The sequence below is a fragment of the Mus caroli genome, unplaced genomic scaffold (genome assembly GCF_978045245.1).
Source record: "Mus caroli unplaced genomic scaffold, Mus_caroli_1 scaffold_10, whole genome shotgun sequence".
NCBI classification, from domain to species: domain Eukaryota; kingdom Metazoa; phylum Chordata; class Mammalia; order Rodentia; family Muridae; genus Mus; species Mus caroli.
In genome coordinates, this window is record NW_028227265.1 from 70,994,470 (window position 1) to 71,020,000 (window position 25,531).

Below are 25,531 nucleotides of genomic sequence, written 5' to 3' on the forward strand. Positions count from 1 at the left end.
ATGTATCTGGTTTTATCTGGAGGTCCTTGATCAACTTGGACTTGAGCTTTGTTCAAGGAAATAAGAATGAATCAATTTACATTCTTCTACGTGCTAACTGCCAGTTGAGCCAGCACCATTTGTTGAAAATGCTGTCTTTTTCCCCCACTAGATGTTTTTAGCTCTCTTGTCAAAGATCAAGTGGCCATAGGTGTGTGGGTTCATTTCTGGGTCTTCAATTGTATTCCATTGATTTACCTACCTGTCACTGTACCAATACCATGCAATTTTTATTAGTACTGCTCTGTAGTATAGCTTAAGGTCAGGGATGGTGATTCCCCCAGAAGTTATTTTAATTGTTGAGAATAGTTTTCAGTATCATGGGTATTTTGTTATTCCAGTTGAATCTGTAAATTGCTCTCTCTAACTCTATGAAGAATTAATTCTGAACCTAATATTAGTATCACCTTTCCTCCCAATACTCCCTCACACAAGTTCTCTTCCACATTCCTCCTTCCCCTTCTTTCTTGAAAAGCAGAGGCACCCTCATAACACCCACTTTGTCCCCACACATTAACTCGCTGCACACCCTCTCCCACTGAGGCCAGATAAGGTGGTCTATTTAGGGGAGTGGGATCTACAGAATAGGCACAGGGATAGCCCAGTTCTAGTTGTTGAGGGACCTCATGAAGACCAAAGGAATTAAGGTGTATGAGGCATCCTACAATTTGAATTGTTACACTTAGAAACCTTGTCTTTTGGGGAGATTTTATCAGATATGGAGAAAGAGGAAGGTGAGCTATGCCTAAAAATGTAATAATTATGACACCTTAAGTTAGTACCTTCATGTGACCCTACATAATCACACATTTGTATGATAATTTCTCTTTAAGAAAAACATGAATGTTAACATTAAAATAGAAACAAAAGTAAGCAATAAAAAGAAAACAAAAACATTTCTTATACATGAGCATCAAAAACTTTCTATGAGGAGCTGTGGCGATGGCTCAGCAGGTAAGAGCACAGGCTGCCCTTCTATAGGACGTCCAAGACTGACAATCATCTGTAACTGCAGTCTCAGGGATTTCATCACTCTCCACTGGCCTCCATTAACAGTGCACACATTTGGTACACAGATATGCATGTACACAAAACAGGCATACCCATTCAAATACATTAAATTAAAAAATGTATTCCTTAAAAAATTATGGTTCAAGATGCAATGCTCATACACATCCATCCTATACACATAACCATCTTAAAACTATTTGCCAGAAAATTGGAGGTCTGGGAACAAGTATATCTTAATATCAGAAGTGATATTGAGATGCTTTCTTCTAGGCAAATATTGAAGTACTTATACTATCTAGGATTTATCAGTTTTTATATGTCATGTTTAGTTGGTACATGACATTGTTTCTCGATCTTGTGACCTGCTTCTATACAACTGAAAGATTAATTATGGAAATCTGTCGTATTAGGTGAACATACAATACTCAGAAGGACATTTGGCAAACACATTCCACTTCACCACTGCAACAAATATGAGTTTTGCAGACTAGACACATAGTAAGGCCTGATAATTATATTTTAATATAGGATACATCTGATGTCTAATTGATTCAGGTAGTTCTCATTCCCAAAAAAGTATGAAAATTTTAGTTACAATTGAATTTATAACTTAAAGTGTATCTAGTTAACAAATATTTGCTATTTCTGGAGAGATAATCTCTATACATCTGCTGCAAGAGGAAGCTTCTATGCTGATAACTGAACAAGGCTCTCACTTAGGTATGAATAGAAATGAATATAATTAAGAGATTTTTCATCACAGGTTTTTTTTTTTTGATCAGTGGGTATTATTTGGATTTTCCCTAGATCCTTGGGCTATACGATTTCCAGACCGTGGCCACACAAGTAATGTCAGATTCAGGTTCCAGGTCATGGTGTCATAAGTCAAATAATACATTGGTTGGTTACTGCCTCAGGCTTTGTGCCTCCATTGCTTTACCATATCTTGCAGGCTGGACACAATTTCAGAGAAAGGGTTAGTGGCTAGCTTAGTGTTTACCCCTCTCGTTTGAAAGTACTCAGATATCTTACTGTATCAAACACACTGAAAGTTAGGGGTGAAGGCTCTATAGGCACCAATTTGACATCTCGATTTTAACAGTTATGTAGGTTTTGATTTCAAAAACCTTGCCTTGCTGTCATTAGGGAGTACACTCTAGTCAACTGTTTGGGTTGCAACAACACAATTAGATGTAAATCAATCTGAGTACTGGAAGACACCTTTGGTGACAAAAGACAACCAATTGGGAGTCAGTCTCCTCATTACTTGGTGATTTATTGAGATTGCCTTCATATATGTATTACTTTAGGAAGTTTCCATTGTATTAGGTTTCCAGTCTATCCATCTAATGTCCCATAAGTTTTGCTGTTTGACAGTCTACTCTCTGCCACACCACTCGCTCCTTCATCTCCCACTGTTAAGTTAACGATAATCAATCTACAATCCATAGAGCCACGGAGGGCAGGTGTAGAATAAGAGACTAGAGGGAACAGATCTCATTAGCAAATTCGAAAAGAAAAGATATTTATGGGTAGATGGTAGTTTGAAATGGGAGAGGTTTCTCTATGGATTGTAGATTGATTATCGTTGACTTAATAACTAAAATTCAAATATAAGTAAATACATACAATATCTGTGTTTTTGAGTCTGGGTTACCTCATTCAAGACGGTATTTCTAATCCCATCCACTTGCCTGCAGATTTCATGGTTTTATATTCTTTTTTTTTTTTTTGGTCATTTCTTCTTTTTTTTTAATTTTTAATATTTTTATTACATATTTTCCTCAATTACATTTCCAATGCTTTCCCAAAAGTCCCCCATAGCGCCCCCCACTTCCCTACCCACCCATTCCCATTCTTTTGGCCCTGGCATTCCCCTATATTGGGGCATATAAAGTTTGCAAGTCCAATGGGCCTCTCTTTCCAGTAATGGCCGACTAGGCCATCTTTCGATACATATGCAGCTAGAGACAAGAACTCCGGGGTACTGGTTAGTTCATCATGTTGTTCCAACTATAGGGTTGCAGATCCCTTTAGCTCCTTGGGTACTTTCTCTAGCTTCTCCATTGGGAGCCCTGTGATACATCCAATAGCTGATTGTGAGCATCCACTCCTGTGTTTGCTAGGCCCCTGCATAGTCTCACAAGAGACAGCTATATTTGGGTCCTTTCAGCAAAATCTTGCTAGTGTATGCAATGGTGTCCTCGTTTAGAAGCTGATTATGGGATGGATCCCTGGATACGGCAGTCTCTAGATGGTCCATCCTTTCATCACAGCTCCAAACGTTGTCTCTGTAACTCCTTCCATGGGTGTCTTGTTCCCAATTCTAAGAAGGGGCACAGTGTCCACATTTTGGTCTTCATTCTTCTTGAGTTTCATGCATTTAGCAAATTGTATCTTATATCTTGGGTATCCTAAGTTTTGGGCTAATATCCACTTATCAGTGAATACATATTGTGTGAGTTCCTTTGTGATTGTGTTACCTCACTCAAGATGATGCCCTCCAGGTCCATCCATTTGGCTAGGAATTTCATAAATTCATTCTTTTTAATAGCTGAGTAGTACTCCATTGTGTAAATGTACAATAATTTCTGTATCCATTCCTCTGTTGAGGGACATCTGGTTTCTTTCCAGCTTCTGGCTATTATAAATAGGGCTGCTATGAACATAGTGGAGCATGTGTCCTTCTTACCGGTTGGGACATCTTCTGGATATATGCCCAGGAGAGGTATTGCTGGATCCTCCGGTAGTACTATGTCCAATTTTCTGAGGAACCGCCAGACTGATTTATTTTCACCAGAGACTATGAAAGGTATTATATTCTTAATAGCTAATACTCCATTATGTAAAGATGCCACATTTTCTTTATCCATTATTCTGTTGAGGGACATCTAGTCTGTTTATAAGTTCTGGCTATTATGAATAGAGTATTAATGAACATGGTTGAAGAAGTATCTTTGTAATAGGATGAAGCATCATCTTGTATATGCACCAGAGTGCTATAGCTGGATTTTGAGGTTGGTCCCATCTTTCTGAGGAACTACCACACTGATTTCCATAGTAGATGTCAAGTTTGTACTCCCAACAACCAATTTCCTCTTACTCTCTAGCCTCATAAATCTAGATTCCTAATTTTAGAATCTAATTCCTAAATTGTAGAATCTAGTCTATAAAGTGGGTTGCTAAAATTCCCCCTTTAAGGTCAAGGTTAAACGTCTCATAGAATCTATGAAGACTTTTACTTTAGATCTACAAGATCTAATAATGGCAAGCAAGTATGCTGCTTAAAGAATATATATACCTGTAGAAAAAGTGAGGATTTTCAGCGGGGGAGTTTTATATTCATGTGTATTCTAACATGCTGGCATTTATGATACTTCCTTACAAAAACTGTCCCGCTATAGCCCCAAAACAATTGTGTAAGAAGGATAATTTCCTCTTTATTTTATAGAAAAGAATAAGCATGTCTTCAAAGAAACCCAACGTTCAAAACACAGTACCATATCTAGTAACATATGTAATAGTAATCTATCAATAGTACCCATGGGATAACTTCATATCTAAGAACATATTTCTGAAAGCAAGCTATCAATGCAATGCCATGCTAAATTTTATTCTAGAAGCCAGAAAGCTCAGAACGTCATGACTGCTATATAAAGCTGATTTTCATTAACATGATATTATATTACATTGACCATGATAGACCCTCTTACTGTCTATTCAACTGAAGCCCCAGTGGTTTGAAAATAAGAAAGTGTAGAATTTGGAAACACTAAATTTCTCCCTTTTCCCTAAGGTCATGTATTTCTATTCTGACAATGAAAAACCCTGCCAGGATTACACATTTCATTTCTATTAGACTGAACAACAGAAACTGAGGGTCATCTTCCAGAGTCACTGATCTCTGCTTCGTGTTTCCAAAATACTCAAACAAACTCCCTTTTCTGTTACCCCCATCTTTTCCTCCATACCCAGTTTTTGGTTGAAACTAAAGCAGAAACACACCATCATCATTATCTCTCCTTAAATTGCTATTTAAGACATCTGAGACATCCTCTTGCCTCATGTTGATGATGCTTGCTATTCCCCCTTGGGTGAAATAATCTGATGTAGTATTAAGACTGTCACTAAGAATTGTTCATGTATAATTTATACTCACAATTAAAAAGCATTTTTAACCAAGTGTCACAACACAGTGACAACTAAATTAGACTGTGATTTACATTACCATGTGCTGCCACTTGATTTACTGTCACTCTAGAGAAATTGATAAACAGCCCATGTAGAGCAAGATGAAGATCTTCATTAAGAAAATACTCATTCCCAGGTGTGAGTTAGGTGAAAGATAGAGGCATCATGTCATCTCCATTATGATTCATATTTAATTTTTAAAATTCATGTAGCCATAGAAAAGAAACTTTTTAGTAATTACTCCGAAATGCTGAAGAATGGCTTCAAGAGCAGTAATACTTAGTTATTTTGTGTTTTAAATTAAAATAAGGGACCATTTGTAAAGATATGAGGAATTTATCCTCATGGATAAAAGCTCAAATTTGAAGGTGAAGGACAGAGACTCTACAACTTAGCAACATCCTGAAATGCACTAAGTATAGATTTTATATGGAGTTGATCATCTCAACATATGCACACATTTGTATGTAAGTGGCTGAAATCTGAGTAAATCTATTATTTATGAGTAATGTGTTTGCTTGCACAAATAGTGTCTGTCTACAAAGAAGGCAAGCTATTGAGAATAATTTTTATTTTTGAAGGAAAACAGTATAAATTTAGTAAATAAAGCCAACGTGGTGGCGCACGCCTTTAATCCCAGCACTCGGGAGGCAAAGGCAGGCAGATTTCTGAGTTCGAGGCCAGCCTGGTCTAAAAAGTGAGCTCCAAGACAGCCAGAGCTATAAAGAGAAACCCTGTCTCAATAAATAAATAAATAAAAATAAAATCATGTGCTGAAAAATGATGTTGCTGCTATCAAAAGAATACATAGGGTCAGATGATATACTAGAGCTGAAGATGTCTTAATGCCTGCAGCTGATGCTATAACTGGACCATACTATTCCTGTCCCTGGCCATGATTGTATATACAAAATTCCTGTTCTATCAGTCATATAAGAATACAGCACACACAATTACCTATGACACAAAGTACATGCTAATAACCAACCATGTTAGTAGTTTGTATGGGTATTATATCAACTGTGTAATAATTATATTAGAGTATATTTTAAATGCAGTGTTAAATAGGCAGCACACAGGTGTCTCATTATTATTCCATTCCTTTCTTCGTTTCTTCATGCACTGCCTGTTTATTTGAGACAAGGTTTTGCTATGATGTCCAGGCTGGCCTCATACAGTTTTCAGACCTCATTATCCCAAGTGCTATCACACCTGGCTATTGCATCTGCCCCTTGTAACATTTTGTCTACTGCTTGATTCAATTTCATGTTTTCTTGTTCATCATGGCTTATGAACTAATGTTGAGCCTATGTGGAGAGTGCTTATAATCTCTCATTATACATGTCTGTCCTGGATTTCATGATTGCTTTTCACCCACACCTTGATTCACTCAGAGCATTTTTCTACTTTGAAAATTTCAACTGGAAAGTGCTCTTCAGAGTTACAACATTTTTACATATCTTGTGTAATATTTCTTTAAAACTAAGAGGAGAGTTTGATTAAAATATTACATTATTTTTGACAATAGGACATTTCAAGATTAGAGAAGAATCCCATATTATTTTCACCTGTAATTGGCATTCATTTCTACATATTGACAGAAAATTACCTAACATACGGCTGAAAGAGTAAGTAAAAAATAATAGTATGGAGGTCTTTACAATGAAAGGTGAGAATTATTTTAAAAGAATTATCACATTCAATAAACTCATTCTGACCCACATTTAGTAATACTTTCCTTTTTTAACCTATTTTTATGTACAGAACAGAAGTAACAAGAGACGTGTTGATTATTTTTTTTCCTGCTAAGGTTGGTATTTCATCAGAGTGTGTTTAAATTCTACCCGTTCGAAATTTAAGCTTCTTGATTTATTTAAAAATAGATTCTTTTGAAGAAAAATTTAGCATGGATAGTGTAAAAAATGGCTCCAGATTGGTTATTTCACACCAACTCAAGTTATTATTGGTCATCTTACCGGTGGCTTTGCAGGGCCTCACTTGCCCTTGCTGAAGGTTACCCTTATCTTCTGTAGTCAAATCCTGTTGTCCACAGGAACCCTGTCCTCACTGAGCTCAAATCCGTCCTCAGACTTGCCACCATGTCTTCAACCTGTGTCCCTAGAGCTATTATAGCAAGGGAAAAACTGTTCACAGTAAGCAGAGACCTATCAACCACCATGGTAAAATACTCCCAAAATCATTTGTTTGGAGTGATACAAGAAGCTTGTGCCTAGCTTGAGGGAGTTTTCCTCATGCTTAGATTGAGAAGTCCAGTTCCATGATTCCCAGATACCCTCATGTTCACAAATGTTTAAAGTATGTATTTCTCATAATGTACCAACCCCATTCAGCTGCACTGTGACTCCTCTTCTCCTGGCTATTGCTGAGGAAAGCAGGTGGCCACTTATCTTCTATAGCATATGTTTTACTCAGTATGTTCTACTTTTTGAGATCTATAAATACAAAAACATCATCACATGACAGTTGCCTGCCTGAGTCATTATTTTGACATACTCTGGAGTTATTTGACAATGTATAAAACCAAGAAACTATTAAGTTACAGAGCAGGACATATAGGCTGTTTCATAGGAGATTATGTACATACACTAAAGGAAACTCCATAGAAAAAAATCATGTCATATGCATTTGCCAGAATGAATTCCCACTGTTAACTGTACACGACCAGGCTAAAGGAGGACACATCTTATGATACCTCTTGTACTGTTCTATCACTTTTCTCACATCCCCTGTATTTTTACTTAAGATGAGGTCTCTCACAAAAACTGGAGCAAGCAGCTCACAGCACGTAGTGTAATGCCAGTTCCTTCCGCTACAGTGCTGGAATTACCTGTATGCATATAGCCATACAGGTCATTACACACGGATACTGGGTATTTGAACTAAGGTGCTCATATCTGCAGTAAGAGACACCTTCACAGGTCCTAATTTGTGATATTTTTCTAATGAAAATTATAGTTGTCAATAAATTTTGTAAATATTTAAGAAAAGCAGTTATTTTTAATGTTTAGTCATTCAGGAATATACACATTTTTTAAAACCTGTTTTGAGATGATTTCAGTGTGGTTAGTGAAACGTTAAATTCATACCCAACACTACAACATGAACACGGCTAAAGTTTGTAACTTTGTTTGCTTAGAAGCATTTCAAATATTTTTATTCCCATCCAGAGGGTTTTACACTTTTTGTAACAATCTAGCTTTGTATGCTTACATAGATGTTTCCAGTATTAGCAAGCCACCACCAATTAGCAAAGTAATAAAAATATAGAAAACAAACTTTTGACATTTTCCCTAGCAGGTAAATGAATCCTTACATGAGGTCGCATAGTTTAGTATTGCTAATATGGATGTTGGTCAGCTATTTTTCTTTTTAATTATAGACTACACCTTGAGAAAATGTAGCCTAGAAACCACCTTATCCATGAAATTCACCCTTAAAGATTTAGTATATCATTAATATAATTGTTTTTAGTGCATTTTACTTTCTGTATGGTTTCATAAAGAACTCATTTATTATTACTGATTAAAATGGTTTACCAGCTGTAAATCTCTATCACATTTTTTTCTTATGATGAATGAATGCCAAACTGGTGCTTTCTCTAGGGTTTTACCTAAACCCCAGGGAGTTAGTCAGAGAAGACAAGAATACTACTATGGCAAAGAACACTGTTCAGGAAAGCAAATCAAGATACATTTTCCAACCTCCCTATTCCTCTGCACTTAAAGTATTTTCTTTAACAGTATAAGTGGTCAAGAGTCCACCATAAGACCATATATGTCCCTCCTTTATTGTTTTGCTTACTGAAATGGGAGGTATCTGAATTAAATTTCTTACATGATTCTAAAATCAGGTAAACTATAATTATAAATTATAGAATGCAAAGAAACATCATTGAAGGCTGCTGCTAATTAGTAGAATAGAGAGATTTGAATATAAACATAAAATTATGTACAGTTCTCTAATAGCAAGTTGATAGTCTTCCACAAACTAGCTGAGAACAATTGTAGATGAATGAGGAGATTTGTGAAAAAAAAAAAAAAAACTACAACAAAATTGAGACAGGTTTATAATCATGAGCCTTTAAGATTGTAACATCATAGGACATTTATAAAGATACATTAGAACATGACATATTTAAATTTATTTAATATGTAAGACTAGGACAAATGCCAAAGAACCAAATGTCAGAGTCAAACAGACAGATAACACAAAAAGCTGAAGAACGCGTGGAAGTTAATCACAGAAATAGGTCAGATGTGTTACATAAGGTAGAAAATTACAGTGAATAACAAAATGCCAAGAAACTGGCTCCTCATTTATTTAGAGAGTAACAATGAGAGATGAAAGCACATTCTATACAAATGAGTGAATTGTGGTAAATATTTGAGATTTAGTTGTCGATAAATTCACCAGAGCATTAAAAGTCAGGAGGAGTAAGGAATGCAGGATCTTATGACCTTCATGAACATATTCATTAATTGAATGTGAATAGAAATACAAGTTTTGTTTTGATTGATAGTGGGTGAGTACACAACTTAACTCCATAGAGGAGGTAACTCTGAATCCAAAGGAGGAAAAACAGAGGGATTCAATGCCCAGAAGCAATGGAATGTGAAGAGAAACAAGTGAAAGAGACAAGCTGACAACAGCTCTTAGATCAAATGAGCTAAGAACTCATTGAGAGAAGAGGAATAGAAAGAAAACATTGAAAAGGGCCACATTACATTTGCAGGGCATAGGTTTTACTGTGAAGTATTGAGTATCACTCTATAAATGATTACTAAGGTTAATATAGATGTAGGTTTTAATCATTGATTAGAAGATATTTTAGAACAGAATGTAGAAAACATACTTATTATTAATAAACAGAAGAGCTCTCCCATGGTTGTTTTAGTACATTTTCATTGAGGCAAATGTTATTAATATTTCTGTCATAGATTATGTTTTTCCCAGATTTAGAAAGAGAAGATATTCAGGAAGGTGAGTTGTACTGTCAGTTGACATTAAAGTTGATAAGGCCATTCATAGACACTCAGAATTGAAAGTGGACTTCAACAGAAAATTAAAATCTTGAATCTAACTGAAAAGGAAATAGTTAAAAACTTAAGGAGATTGATGTCTATTGTCTATAGAAAAAGGTCAAAAGTGAAAACATTATAGTAAAAGTTCAGAATCACTCTTGCATAGATATTTTGTTAATTGTTATAATTCTAAGAGGCCATTTAGGGGTAGAAGTTATATATTAAAGCCTCCCTGCCTGGGCATAGATTCAAAAGTGTCAGAAAATCAGCAGTAAGACACTGTGATGAAATATTCTGTGGGTTAAAATGGGGTCCAACATCTGGCCAAGGGCTCAGGCTGCTGGACAACGGTGGGAAGATGTGTGAAGTCTGATTGTGTGTACCCCACATGGCCGCCTGGCAAGAGAAACTGTGGGACCCACTGGGGGCTTAGGGTGGGGAAGCTCAGTCTGAGATCCCTGCAGAACTGCCAGGATTGGTTCAGTGTCTCTGGGCCTGCACAGGGTTCTCTGGCTTTTGGCCACTGCAGATGCTGATGAATGCCAAGGAAGAGCTGAGAATGGAGTGGGGGAGGGGGGGTCTGTGGGCAAGCTCTGGCCTGGGGCTGAAAGGAAAGGGCTGGAGGAGAGAGTTCCAGCTGGGTCCTGCAGGGAGTAGTGTCCTTGTCTTGCTTGGTGACTAGCTTGGTTTGGCAGAAGTCATGTCTGGGAGTGCAGGGAGGCCTAAGAGGGAGATTAGATGCACTGCTCTTTAGAGGAAGACCTACTCCATTGCTCCAGCACAGCAGGTCCCAATGAGCTTAAGAGACAGTTCATGGTTTTAAGGTGTTTATTGTAGAAATGCAGAGAGAGGGAGAGAATAGAGAAGTAGAGGCTGCCTATGGCCACATGAAGAGAGGGGGTAAGGGAATGTGGAGGGAGGAGGAACAAGAGGGCAAGAGAGAGAGGCAAAAGTAAGAGTGTAAGAGCAAGAGAGGGAGGAGGGGGCAAACAGACCCCTTTATAGTGGACCAGGCCGACCTGGTTATTGCCAGGTAACTGTGGGTGTGGATTCCAGACCCACAGGGAAATGGGGCATTGCCCTATGTGACTGATGGCCATAGAATTATGGAGCTTGAGCCTCATGTCAGGAGCCTAGTGTCTAGGAGCATGGCAAACTGGTCTTCCTTGCCTTGCTGAATAATCTGCTGGGTCTCCGGGGTTTAAGCCAGCTTGACCAGAAAACAGGCTACCTTTCATGGCCCCACAATATTCTACATTTTCATTCTAGCCTCTCCTTTAAAATGATAATTGGAAACATTTTACCTTTAGTTTCAAAAGTTCATCCAATGTTAATGTAACGATTGACTTCTTACTCTGCTCAGTGAGCATTATGTCACAAAATTTTAAAAAAAACAAAATTGTAATGTGATGAAAATCAGGAGAAGAAAATCCTGAGTGGAGAGAGGTCAGTATAATTTCATAAGTGTTTGGCACCAAGATTTGTATTAGTAGTATAGGCCTGTAAATGTAGGAAAGCTATCTATTAGAAATGATTCACCTTGGCAGGATCTGAGGATTATTATATATATAGTAGTGAGATATTTTATAATTCTTTAGATAAAATTAATTAGTGATTATAACCATACATTTTAAAGTATACTATTAATTGGTACATAAGAAAAGAATAGCCAGAAAATCAAAAACAAAAGGTGACTGTGTAATCCACTTGTATATAATTTATAAGTTAGAGACAATGGTGGGGCATGACTGTGGCTTCGTTGGTAGAGAACATGTAAACATTCATGAGCTCAGACCCAGGATTTGATAGTAGTGCTGTATTCTGAGTACTAGGGCCAATGGAAACAGAAATAACAGAAGTTCAAGGCTACTCTGTTATACAGAAACAATAGAGAGTTCCAAACCATCCTGGGCTACAAGAATTCCTGTCTCGCAGACTCACAAAACAACTTAACTATCCCTCCATCAATCCGTTCATCCATCCATCCATCCATCCATCCATCCATCCATCCATCCATCCATGTGTGTGTGTGTGTGTGTAGTGAAAATCAGATATGAATAATAATGATGGACTTAAGCATACCAACAAGACATCAAAAACTGAATATTTATGATGAGTGGCTCTTCTGGAAACAGTTCTTCCCTAGAATTCTTGACCTACTCCCTCTCATAAAAATCACTTACATTGTGAGGCTATTTCTTTTCTGACCTTTGGTTTAACTTTGCTCTTTTATTTAGTTAAAATAGTCTAAATTCTGCTCTCTTTTGACCCATTTGAGCAACAAAGTATTTTGAGGTTTTTCCTCCACAAAAGCTAAACTTGTCACACATGACAAAGTGGAAAGACAATTCAATTGAAAGGAAATAAACTACACTGGTCAATTTTTTAAAAAAAGATAATTGTTGCACTTAGGAACTCACAGAAGCCATTATAATTGCAGAAGATCTGTATAGGATCAAGCGATTACAATTCTACCATGATGGAGAGGTGCTCACATTGCCCTGCATCATATGGAGGGACAATCGACAGCTGGTTACTTACTGGCATGAAAATATGGTACCAATATATGTCCCATGCTGCACAGAATGGCCACAGCTCCAAACACATGTAGGCAGCACTAACTAGACACAGTGATCTATTTAAAATTGGGGCAAAGATCATGAATTAGGTTGGAGGACATTCTGGGGTCCCATAGGGACTTAAAGTGCATAAAAAACAGGTAGATATGTACATTGCACACATATATGATATCCTCAGAGATACAAGAAAATATTTTAAAAGACAATATTATAGTTATAAATAAAATACACATAATATGTCTTTATTCTTTTAAGCCAAAATTGTGGCTCCTAAAATGTGGATTAGTAACTGCTTGGAAGTATTGCTTTTGAAGTTATTGAAATTCTCAATGAACACATGGACATTTGAATAGCTGTAAGAATCTTGTAAAATCAACTGTTAACAGATCAAGGTACATACCTGTGTTCTAAATTCACATATACATGCATGTGCACGCGTGTGCGCGCGCACACACACACACACACACACACACTCACATACACTCACATACATACACACTCACACACATGCATATAAGTACACGGGTTCACCTACACCACACTCAAGCATATACACATGGAAACATATGTACATAACCACATACACACACATGCACATACACACATCCATGACCTATAGCTAATGCAAAGAATGAAGAAAGACATCTGTGTAAATAGTAATATGTTAATTTTATTCACCTTTTCACCATTTCTTTATTTCTAATAAATTAATTAAGACAGATCACATCAACATGAGAAATATATATGTGTGTGTGTGTGTATACATATAGTGAGAAAGAGAGAGAGAAAAAGAGAGGTTTTATGAGTAAGAAAATTTACTGATACTATAATTTCATGCAGTCATTTTATATTAACACGTATAACATGGCCATATGTCACTAGAAAAATCATTTATTCTTAGTCACTAAACATCATTCAATATTAACATTTATCCATCACCCTAATTTTCTCAATGTCTGAGTATCCAGCAACTTTTCTTTTAGAACTGTAAGCAATTTCAGTCATTCAAAAATTTCAATTAGTCATTCTTTCAATTTTGCAATCAGTTATGAACCATCAAATGTGTTCAGTACAGAGGGCAGTAATACTGCCATGACCCATGACCTTAGAATAGAAAAGTTCCTAATACCTCTGTGTCATACGTTCTACTATTTAATGAGAAATACCTCTTAGGGACAATACAATGATCCTGCACAAAAGCAGAGGGCATATGAAAGTGCCTTCAGCTTTATGAGGGAATCCAAAACTAATTCCTTATAGTAGCCCCAAAGACAGGAGAACCCTGAGTAAGTTAAGAGCAAGGACTTACATGAGTGCCGACTCAAAGCAGAATATGGTCATGCTGTCTGAATTGATGCAGTAAAGGGGGACAAAAGACTTCCAAACATCGTCAAGATTAGCAATATCTGTGTGTGTACACTTTTACTGCACAGTGTTCTCAAATAGATAGCTTATTTAATCTCTTTAACACATATTCATTTTAGCAGTACTTAATTGACTCAGCAGGATTATCTATAAATGCATAAGTATGGTGTAGGCATCTCTCTCTCTCTCTCTCTCTCTCTCTCTCTCTCTCTCTCTCTCTGTGTGTGTGTGTGTGTGTGCGCGTGTGTGTACGTGCATGCCTGCATGAAAATATATAACTGTAATAGTTAAAGAAGAACAGGTCATAAAGTTGAGGAGGAGTGGGAGTGCAGTTGGTGTGTGGACAGTATGGGGTGGAAATTATGCAAATACACTACAAATATATTAGTTTCACAAATGAGAATAATAAAATTAAAATTATATCTGAACCATTTTAATCTGAATAATTTAATTGGTTCTATAAAAAGACTTTAATAAGTGCATAAAATATATACATTCAAAAATATTTTACTTTTGGTACATTTTATTGGTAAGTATACAAAAAAAGGAATACATGTTTTTAATTAAATGAGGGCTATTACTCACCTAAGAATAGGATCTTGAAAATCTGTTTGTTAATATTAATTTTACCTCAAAATTTTGCATAAATTTCAAAGGCAATAATACTACATTTAGCATATTTTTTCATGAAACTGTGGACTAATCTTACCACATTAGGATAGTTAATACAAAATTCACAATAGAACATAAAAGATAATATTAATTTTTCTCTTTTTTCACTTTTTAGTTATTTTATTTATTTACATTTCAAATGTTATCTCCGTTCCCTGTTTCCCTCCACAAACCCATATCCCCTTCACCCTGCCCCTTCTTCTATGAGGGATCTCCCCCCTCCCAACCACCTACCCACTCCTGCCTCACAGCCCTAGCATTCCCCTATGCTGGTTCATCAAGACTACACAGGACCAAGGGGCTTCCCTCCCATTGACTCCAGATGAGGAAATCCTCTGTTAAATATGCAGGTGGAGCCATAGGTCCCCCTATGTGTACTCGTGGTTGGTGGTTTAGTCCCTGGGAGTTTGCTGGGTTGGTTCAGTTAATATTGTTGTTCTTCCTATGGTATTGCAAACCCCTTCAGCTCCTTCAGTGTTCCCTCAACTCCTCTTTTGGGGTCCCCATGCTCAGTCTGGTGGTCAGCTGCATGCAACCTCATCTATATTGGTCAGGCTCTGTCCTCTCAGGGGACAGCTGTGCTAGGTTCCTGTCAGCAAGCACTTCTTGGCATCAGCAATAGTGTCCGGGTTTGGTGTCTGCATGTGGCATTGATCCCTAAATTGGGGCAGTCTTTGAATACCTTTTCTTTCAGTCTCTGTTCCACTCTTTGTCTCTGCATTTCCTTTTGACAGAAGCAATTCTGGATTCCTAATTTTAATTTGAGTGGGTGGCCCCATCCCTCAACTGGGGGACCTTGACTATCCACTGGATATGGCCTCTACAGGTTTTTCTCCCCTTTGTTGGGTATTTCAGCTAATATCATCCATGGTATGTCCTGGGAAGCTCTTAGATCTCTGGCATCTGGAACTTTCTAGTGGCTACCCCCAGTTCCTCATCCCCCAACTGCTACACAAGTCAGGTCAAATTCCTGATCCCCTGTGCTTCTCTTCCCCTTGTCTCCTCCCACACCTGATTCTGCTCCCTTTTTTCCCTCTCCCAGATCCCTCACTACCTCTACCTTCCATGATGATTTTCTTCCCCCTTCTGAGAAGGACTGAAGCATACACACTTTGGTCTTCTTCTTGGGTATCTTATGGTCTTTGAGTTTTATAGTGGGTATTCCAAGCTTTTTTTGGCCAATATCCACCTATCAGTGAGTACATACAATGTGTGCTCTTTGTGACTCGGTTACCTCAGTCAGTATAAAATTTTCTAGTTCTATCCATATGCTTGCAAACCTTACAAGAGTAAAACAGATGCTTTGTCCATACAGATTAAATTCCTACACATGCTACTTTCAGTAAGACAATACTTGGGTTGCTAAATGTTTGTTGTAGTAGCAGTGTGAGTTTGGATTTCTTTTAATCAAATAGTCTTAAAATCATTTCTATAGTAATTATCAGGTAGATTGTGTGTGTGTGTGTGTGTGTGTGTGTGTGTGTGTGTGTGTGTGTGATATACATCATCCTTTTGTTATAATAATAGCATTTATAAGCACAAATTAAGTTCTAGAAGTTGAAGGAGAATCAGCTACATTCGGGGGAACTGTAACTCAGATGCATCAAGAAACCAGAGAAAAGTGTTACTATCTAAAAACTGGGCACAAAAGCCCTGGAAGGGAAGTGCTGACAGTTGGTCCTGTAGTGACAGCATGGACAGCAGAGCAGCCTTACATCTGTGCATTGTGATTGTTTTGTTGTTCTTGTTAATTTCTGAGATATTAATTGATTATCATTATTCTTTCTCCTCCTCTCTCTAAGCCCTGCACATATTCCCCCTCTCTGTGCTTCAGATTTATGGGCTCTCTTGTCATCCATACATGTAGACATGTATTTGCATACACATAGATGTTCCAAAATACTACTTTTTGGCTCTACATAATGTTACTTGTTTGTATGTTTTCAGGGCTGACTAGCACAGGACCTATAGGTGTGCGATTCACTGAAGAGGATTTCCTATCCTGTTCCCATCTTTACTCAAATGACTTTAATTATTTCTTTAGGTGTGCAGCTTCATGGGGCTTCTCTGTTCACGTTCACATGGTTTTTGGTGTCCTCCTTGTCCATCTCATGCTTGGGCAGTGCCTCATTTTTGTCGTAGAGTAAATAAAGAGATCTTGAATTGAAAGACTCTGTCAATTCCATTGCTGCTCATCCTTACATTCTCCATGTCTTGCAAATACATCTGGGCACTCAACATTTTTTGATTTAATTGATAACAAAGCCACAAGAAATATTTTGATTATAATAAAGAATACTCTAGTTATGTTCAGAGCAAACTATTTGTATAGCATTAGAAACTGGAGCTAAGTATGAAAACTCTTGCGGAGTAAGGATGAGAGATTACTAGACCAAAAGTCATCTGAGTTTTGCTCTCCACACATATGCAGCAGCTGTTATCACCAAAACAGGATATTTACAGAGCCATTAAGTGATGATGGAAATTCAACATTTTTAGCTTATGAGAGTCAACTATTTAAATGCTGCATATTATGCTTGAAAAATTATGGATCTGGTACACTAAAAAAGCTGATGAGATAACAGTTCCCCTCATCAACAGATCATTTCCTATGTGAGAAATTGTGTTGCTGAATAAATGGTTCAGCATCCCCCCTTAATAAAACACTCCCAAATTGAAATTATTAAGAGGACATATTAGTTAAAGACTGAAAAATTAAAGTATCCTTTTTAAAACTTATTTGTGCTTTCTTTTTTTATTTCACATCTTATTAAGTACTTGTAGAATATAGAGTGAAATGTATATCATAAAGATGACAACTCTACAAGTAGATAATAAGTAAAAATAATAAGGCAAACCAAACACCAGCAATGTCATCAATCACCAGCAAAAAAAGACTAAAAATTATCACAGCCTGATACAAGTCCACAGATATGGGCATGCCTTTACTATAGCTAGCTGGGAATGATTTTTGCATAAGAAAAGTACCCTTGAGGTTTCCTGCCAATTTTATGTGAAGTGTCTGCCTTGGGGATGGATAAAAAGAGCTACATTCTGCCAGCTAAATGGAACAACTTGTGCCAAATAATTAGTAACAGTATGAAATTGGGAAATGTATTATAGTAAAACATAAGATAACTGTTCTGGATATGAAATCCTGGTCTACAGCTGGTAGATAGGTTGTGGGTCCTTGTAAGGGAGATGGGCCAATGGGATGATCTTTAGATCTGATTCCCATCTATACACAGCAACCTGATACAGCTGTGAAGTAAGGAACTTAGACACAAGCTACTACAATCAACACTAGTCACTGTCACCTTACTGTCTCTCATTAGAAAAAAAGAGGCCTTTAAGGAATAATAATAAAATATGGTAAGATAAAAACAAACACTCCAGAGTAGGACAAAATAAACGGAAGGAAATGAGTACACTAGAAAACACAAGAAAAGCGTATATATGTAGAGACCCACACCTTCTCACTAAGGATTCAGATAAAATTACCCAAGTGTAAGCTGTGATATCTAGGAAAAGAATCTGTAGAGTAAAAAGAGATAAGATTTAAATAAATAAATAAATAAATAAATAAATAAATAAATAAATAAGTTGAATTAATGCCTAGCCTTCACCCATCATTCTAGCATCTCTGGTACTGGAAGGTACTCTACACAGTACCAAAAGGAATTCATAAACACCAACTCAGCCACAAATGCTTCGATCTACATTGGTGTCCTGCCTGCAAGCTATACTACTACAATGGTAGTACAAAGCTTGTAGGGGTAACCAACCAATCTCTGGTTTGACTTGGGTTCCATGAGCTAGAACCCATACTCCACACTGAGTCTAAATAACCCAGGGACCTGGGAGATATAGTGTTTTAAAAAGTAACAACATCAAAATATAGTAGTAAAATAAATCTAATAGCATTCTGTTATAGATCAGTCCTTTGCTCATCCATCATTAGAGAAACATAATTTTGCAATGGATGGGAACAGGTATGGAGACACACAGCCACATATGACACAGAGAATAAAAAAAAAAAAAAGCTTTTAACAATGTGAGCTAATCTCTCCATTTAGTTTGATGTTGGCTACTGGTTTGCTCTATATTGATTTTATTATCTTTAGGTATGGGCCTTGAATTCCTTATCTTTCCAAGACTTTTATCATGAATGGGTGTTGGATTTTGTCAAATGCTTTCCCAATGGAGGAGCTAGAGAAAGTACCCAAGGAGCTAAAGGGGTCTTCAACCTGATAGGTGGAACAACAATATGAACTTACCAGTACCCCCAGAGCTCCTGTCTCTAGCCAAATATGTAGCAGATGATGGCCTAGTCGGCCATCATTGAGAAGAGAGGCCCCTTGGTATTGCAAACTTTATATGCCCAATACAGGAGAATACTTGGGCCAAGAAGCAGGAGTGAGTGGGTAGGGGAGCTGGGCAGGGGAAGGGTATAGGGGACTTTCGGGATAGCATTTGAAATGTAAATGAAAAATATCTAATAAACATTTAAAAAAAAAAACAAAAAAAACAATGTGAGCTAAAACGGATATCTCCATCAAACCTCTTCTCCTCAGAACTCAGGGAACCCTATGCTAGAGGAGGCAGAAAGAGTGTTAAACCCATAGAAGATACAGTAACCAAGAAAACAAGGCCCTCAAAATCAACTTGGTTGATGCACATATGAACTCATAGGGATTTAGACCAAGGCAGGATGCACAGGGTCTAAATGAATCCACAAGGCATGCATCGGTTTGCAGCAGCTGGGGTCCTAAAACTAAATGAGGAAATGGGCACTCACGCAAATTCCTGACCCAGAGGCTATTTTCAGTTCATAACCACTTGCAAAGGATAACTAGTTTTCTCTAAGGGAATATCACTGCAAAAACAAACTTAAGGGTAGGCTGCATGCCCAGCAGTAGGTGGCCAACAGAAAATGAACTCAATGGTAACTGCTGAGGTTCCTTGTCTCATAATGTCATGTTAGGCCTTTACCTTTTTATTATTTATTTAATCCACTTAGAGATTCTAATTGGGGCTCTTTAAACAAATGCATCCAGGTATTCATAGCTATGAACACTTGATTCATTTGGATGTCCCTCATCTATTCCAAACTGCTTTTCTATGATTGGCCTCTACATATAGATAGACCTAGAATGCAGAACCTTGGACTACATGATACTGAACATAATAAAAGGAGGAGGGGTTATTTCAAACATAATATTTATAATATTTTACATTGACCTCAATATTTAAATAAGCATTTCAACAAAAAAACAGAGCATTTAACCAATCTTCAGAGATATCAACAGCTCATACCTAATTGCATTTTATATTACATAATTTTCTTATATGCATTATACTAAGAAGCATAAGAGTAATTGGTTAAAGGGGTAGAGTCTTTTTGAGACAAAAGGACATTTGGATATTTCTGTTCTATCATTTTCTGAAGAATTACTTTCCTAATGTAATCTAAACATATCATAGTTATTCTTTAGCATAAAATATTGAAGATGAATATCTTAAACTTCAAGTTTGGCTAGAAAGTGATTACATTCTTTGATTTCCAGAATTTTTTTTTACCATAAAGTTTTTTTTAATTCTTTCAGACAGATGCATATATTGTATCTGTTGATTAAAAATAGGAATTTGAGAATAAGAATTAAAAACGTTATCATTGAGTCGAGAGTTGTTCAGTTTCCATGAGTATGTGGCCTTTCTGTTGTTTTTGTTGTAATTGAAGTCCAGCATTAGTCCATGGTGATCTGATAGAATGCATGGATTTATTTCAAATTTCTTGTATCTGTTGAGGCTTGTTTTGTTTCCAATTATATGTCAGTTTGGGAGAAGTTTCCCTGAGGTGCTGAGAAGAAGGTACATTCTTTTATTTTGAGGTTAAATGTTCTGTAGAGATCTGTTAAATCTATTTGGTTCATAACTTTTGTTAATTTCACTCTATCTCTGTTTAGTTTCTGTTTCAATGCCCTGTCCATTGGTGAGAGTTGGGTGTTGAAGTCTCCCACTATTATGGTGTGAGGCTCAGTGAGTGCTTTGAGCATAGTAAAGTTTCTTTTACAAATATGGGTAGCTTACATTTGGGGCATAGATGTTCAGAATTGAGACTTCATCTTGGTGGATTTTTCCATATGAAGTTTAACTAGAAGGATGGCCCAAGTGAGAATGCTTCAATACCACTTAGAAAGGGGAAGAAAATAATCATAGGAGACAGAGGAATGGTGAGATCTGGGTAGATGAGAGGAGTAGGGAAAAAGGGGATGGGGGCAGAATCAGGTATCAGGGAGATAAGAGAGAAGCCCAGAGAATGAGGAGAATGAATAGAAATATGCAGCTCTTGGGGGATGGGAGGTGGAGGAATCTCTAGAGAGTCCCAGAGACCAGGGATATAAGAGGTTTCCAGGACCCAATGGGGATGCTCTACAATGGGGTCATGGAACTGGAAGAGCCCCTAGTTGATAGACAGAACCTCCAGTGGAGGAATGGTGCCACCCACCTACCTTCAAAAATATTGACCCAGAATTGTTCCTGTCTTAATGAAATGCAGGGCCGAAAATAGAGCATAGTCTGAAGGAAAGGCCATCCGGTGATGGGCCCAACTTGGGATCCATTCCATGCTCAGGCACTAAACCCTGACAATATTTCTAATGCCATATTGTGCTTGTAGACAGGAGCCTAGCATGGCTGTCCTCTGAGAGGATCTATTAGCGCCTGATTGAGACAAATGCAGATACTTACATCTAACTATTAGACTGAAGTCAGGAACCCCTATGGAAGAAGGAGCAGAAGGGATGACCACCCCATAGGAAGAAAACAGTATCAACTAACCCAGACCCCTAAGAGTTTCTAGAAACTAAGCAACCAACCAAAGAGAGGCTTACCCCTGGCCTTCTGGTGCATATGTAGCAGCAGACTAGCCTGCTGGTAACAGTGGGAGGTGATGTTCCTAGAGAGACTAGACCTGATACCTCAGGGAAGAGAGATGATGGGGAATGTGAGGTGGAGGGGTGGATAAGGGGGTTTGGTGGGGGAACAGCCTGTCATAGGTAAAGGGGAGGGTGTGAAGAACTCTGACAGGGGGAGCAGGAATGGGGGTTGGTTAACATTTGGAATATAAATAAATAAAAATTAATAAAAATCAAAACAAATTTATAACCCCCTCTTAGAAGGTTGTTATATCATGATAAATATATGACACAAAGAAACATACAGGAAGTACTAAGATTTTTAGATTCATATATTACATTAATTCCTTTTTAAGAAGAATTACTGTTAGTTATATATTTTATATATTGATTATATATATATATTAAAAGTCATCAGGGTAAATATTGAAATAGAGCAAAGAATTGGTAGTTGTATCATATTTTTACTTTTATCTCTATTTTTATTTTGTTTTTATGAAGGTGCTATATGCTCAGTTATAATTATAATAGTTCTTATGACAGGGTGAGGAGGAATCTATCATTTCATTTTGGAAATGCTACTTGTGCAGAGAGTTACTTCAAAGCCTAATACACGCTTTCATCTAAACTGTTGGAAATGTACCGGAATCAATCAGACTCCTTGGATGATGAAAGCACCAAGAAGACAGGTGCTCTAACACATAAGCTTGACTCGTACTCTGACTTTTATCTTATTAAGTCTTTTCTACATTTTTCACGAATGACTCCCTCAATATTTTTAAGTCTCAAGTCAAACTTTAAGTAAATGAATCTTTACATTTTTTTCTTCATATGCATCCTAAGGACACTTTTATTTCTAAAAGTTTGACTTGGATCTTATTTTAATAGTAAAGTGATGTTAATTTTTCTTTCACATACAGTAAATTATACATTCAGAATGTACAATTTCTCTTTCTCTCACCTCTCATCTTCTTTCTTTAGTATAAATAATACTTTGTTATAGATACACAGGCTCCTGGATGCTCCTTTCCAATGCCAGGCCTTTCTTAATCTCTAAAAATGAGCCCAAACAAACAACAGGAATAAAATGAAACGAGCATTCAAGGCACAAGAGGAGAAACATGCCTTTCTAATCTGTTCCGGGAAGAGTTTGGATGCATAGCTGGCTTGAGTCAGTATTTACTTCCAGAGGAAGTAAAGGTTTCCTCTGGCGCTTTCTCAAAAGAGAATGCTGGTAAGGAAACTGGTAAATATGGTTCTATAAATACTGAAGGTTCAAGACTGCAGATCATTAATGTTTTATAGTAATGTAACAAGTGATTTTACTCAGGCAAAAGTTAGCTTGGTAAGACAGCTTCTAATTCATTTCCTAGATATTTCTTAATTATCCTTGCTTTTCTTCACTACTACCTAGCATATTTACTCATCTGTTGGTTCTTCTGTAGGAATGAGAGTTCAAATATAGAAAGGCTGATAAAGGACTAGAAAGATAATTCATTGGTGAAGAGCATCTATTGCTCTTCCAAAGGACCCAGGTTCAATTACAAACACTTACATGAAGGCTCACCACCATCTGTAATCCATTTCTAGGGGCTACAGTAAACTTTTCTGGCCACTAGGAATGTAGTGTATAGCCACATAAGCACGTAAAACATCTTTATACCTAAATACAAGAAACATACTGTAGCAGTAGGTTGGGTCTGTGATGAAAAAAAAGCATAAAAGTCATAAAAATTGTTCATATAATTAATGAAAAATTATAATGAATAATAAAATAACAGAATCCATGGCAACTAACTTCAGATACATAACATAATGAACTTATCTGTTTAGAGAGAAATAAGAAATATAAGAGAGAAATAGATAATTTATGATGAATTTACATAAAGTAATTTTAATGTTAAATTTTTTTGTAATGTATACCATTTTCAAAATCCTTATACTGTTTAATACTACATTTACTCCCCATCCCTTTTCTTTGGTTATAAATTATAATTCCACAGTGCACCCGTGTTGATGGTATTGCATAAATGTGTTATATTAATTATGAATGGCATTTTGGTATACTTTCCTCTTTTCTTTTACTAGGATTAGTTTAAAATGCATATTCTCAAATAAAATATATTTAAATTAGTATCTTCCTTTGCTGTTGCCAATAATAATAATAATAGCAATAATAATAATTTTAAATATAATTAGAAATAACTTTTGATAAAACATTATTCTACCACCAATCCATTCTAATAGCTATTATTTTACAAACAATTTACTTCCTAAAACTATTTATTTATTTATTTATATTTTTTATTAGATATTTTCTTTATTTACATTTCATTTGTTATCCCCTTTCCTAGTTTCCCCTCTGAAAATCCCCTATCCCCTTCCCCTCTCCCTGATCCCCAACCCACCCACTCCCATTCCTGGTCCTGGAATTCCCCTATACTGGGGCCTAGAGCCTTCACAGGACCAAGGGCCTTTTTTCTCATTGATGACCAACTAAGCTATCCTCTGCTACATATATAGCTAGAGCCACTAGTTCCACCATGTGTTTTCTTTGATTGGTGGTATAGGTCCAAGGAGCTCTGGGGGGGTATTGGTTAGTTCATATTGATGTTCCTCCTATGGGGCTTCAGTCCCCTTCAGCTCCCTGGGTATTTCTCTGGCTCCTTCTTTGGGGACCTTGTGCTTTTTCCAATGGATGACTGTGAGCATCCATTTCTGTATTTGCCAGGCACTGGCAGAGCCTCTCTGGAGACAGCTACACAAATGCCAGCCCAGGCTACTTTTTATTATTTTTACTTTAAATTATTTTATTTGGTAACATTCTAGTCATTGTCCTTCCTCTGTCCCCCCTCCCGGATTTCCTCATCCCATTCCTCTTCTCCCTTGCCTCTTAGAGGTTAACATTTTATTGATTCTTTTGAGTTTCATATCATGCAATAATCCTGCTCATTTTCCCATCCCCTCATCCTCACCCTTCAACCTTGTAATCTTCCCCCACCAAAATAAAACATAAAAACAAGGAACAAACCACAGCATCAAGGAGTAGAAATCTTGGAAGCTAAAGTATGTCACAGTGTGCCACACAGTATATCCCTCTGCCTACAGATCTTCACATGCAAATGTTCATTGCAATGAGTCATTGGTCTGGTTCCAGACATCTGGTCTCTATGACACCATCAGTGTTGGATCTTCACCAAGACTCCTCTTGATTATCCTCTTGTTGCCCTGTGTCATGCTGATCTTGCAGCTTTGGAACACCAGGACTGGAATTTTCACAAATACCAACCATTTGCAAATTGTTTGCTTTTGAAGTGGGCTAATTCAGAGTCCTGGATCTGGGCATGGGTGGTAGCTAAGGTGTTTGGTCTGTAATCTCTCCCTTATCCAGATCTCCATGGCAAACTCTCCAGCAAAGGTCCTGCTGGATCACCCAATGCTGACAAAGGCAGGAGGGGCATGGTCAGACCTGCTCTCACCCTTACCTCAGGAATGGCTCGCCCTTGTATTTCCCATCAGGGTCAGCTCCATTGTATTTCCCAGGCTAGATGCAGGGCCCTCCCCTCCCAGTGCTACGGCCAGTGAGGGATCAGGGCTAGTTCTCCAACTCTCATAACCTCAGAGTCAGCTCTCCCAGTTGCCTCAGGTAGTGAGGAATGAGTAAACAGAGGACATCTCCCCTTCAACCCAGGCTACACCAAGGCAGACATGGTGC

General features: G+C 37.3%; 1 protein-coding gene across 1 annotated transcript in view; it reads left to right on the top strand.

Annotated features, from left to right (window-relative positions):
• The window catches only part of Galntl6 (polypeptide N-acetylgalactosaminyltransferase like 6), a 1,086,926-nt gene that overhangs the window by 91,683 nt on the left and 969,712 nt on the right, over positions 1 to 25,531 (top strand). The window lies entirely within an intron of this gene.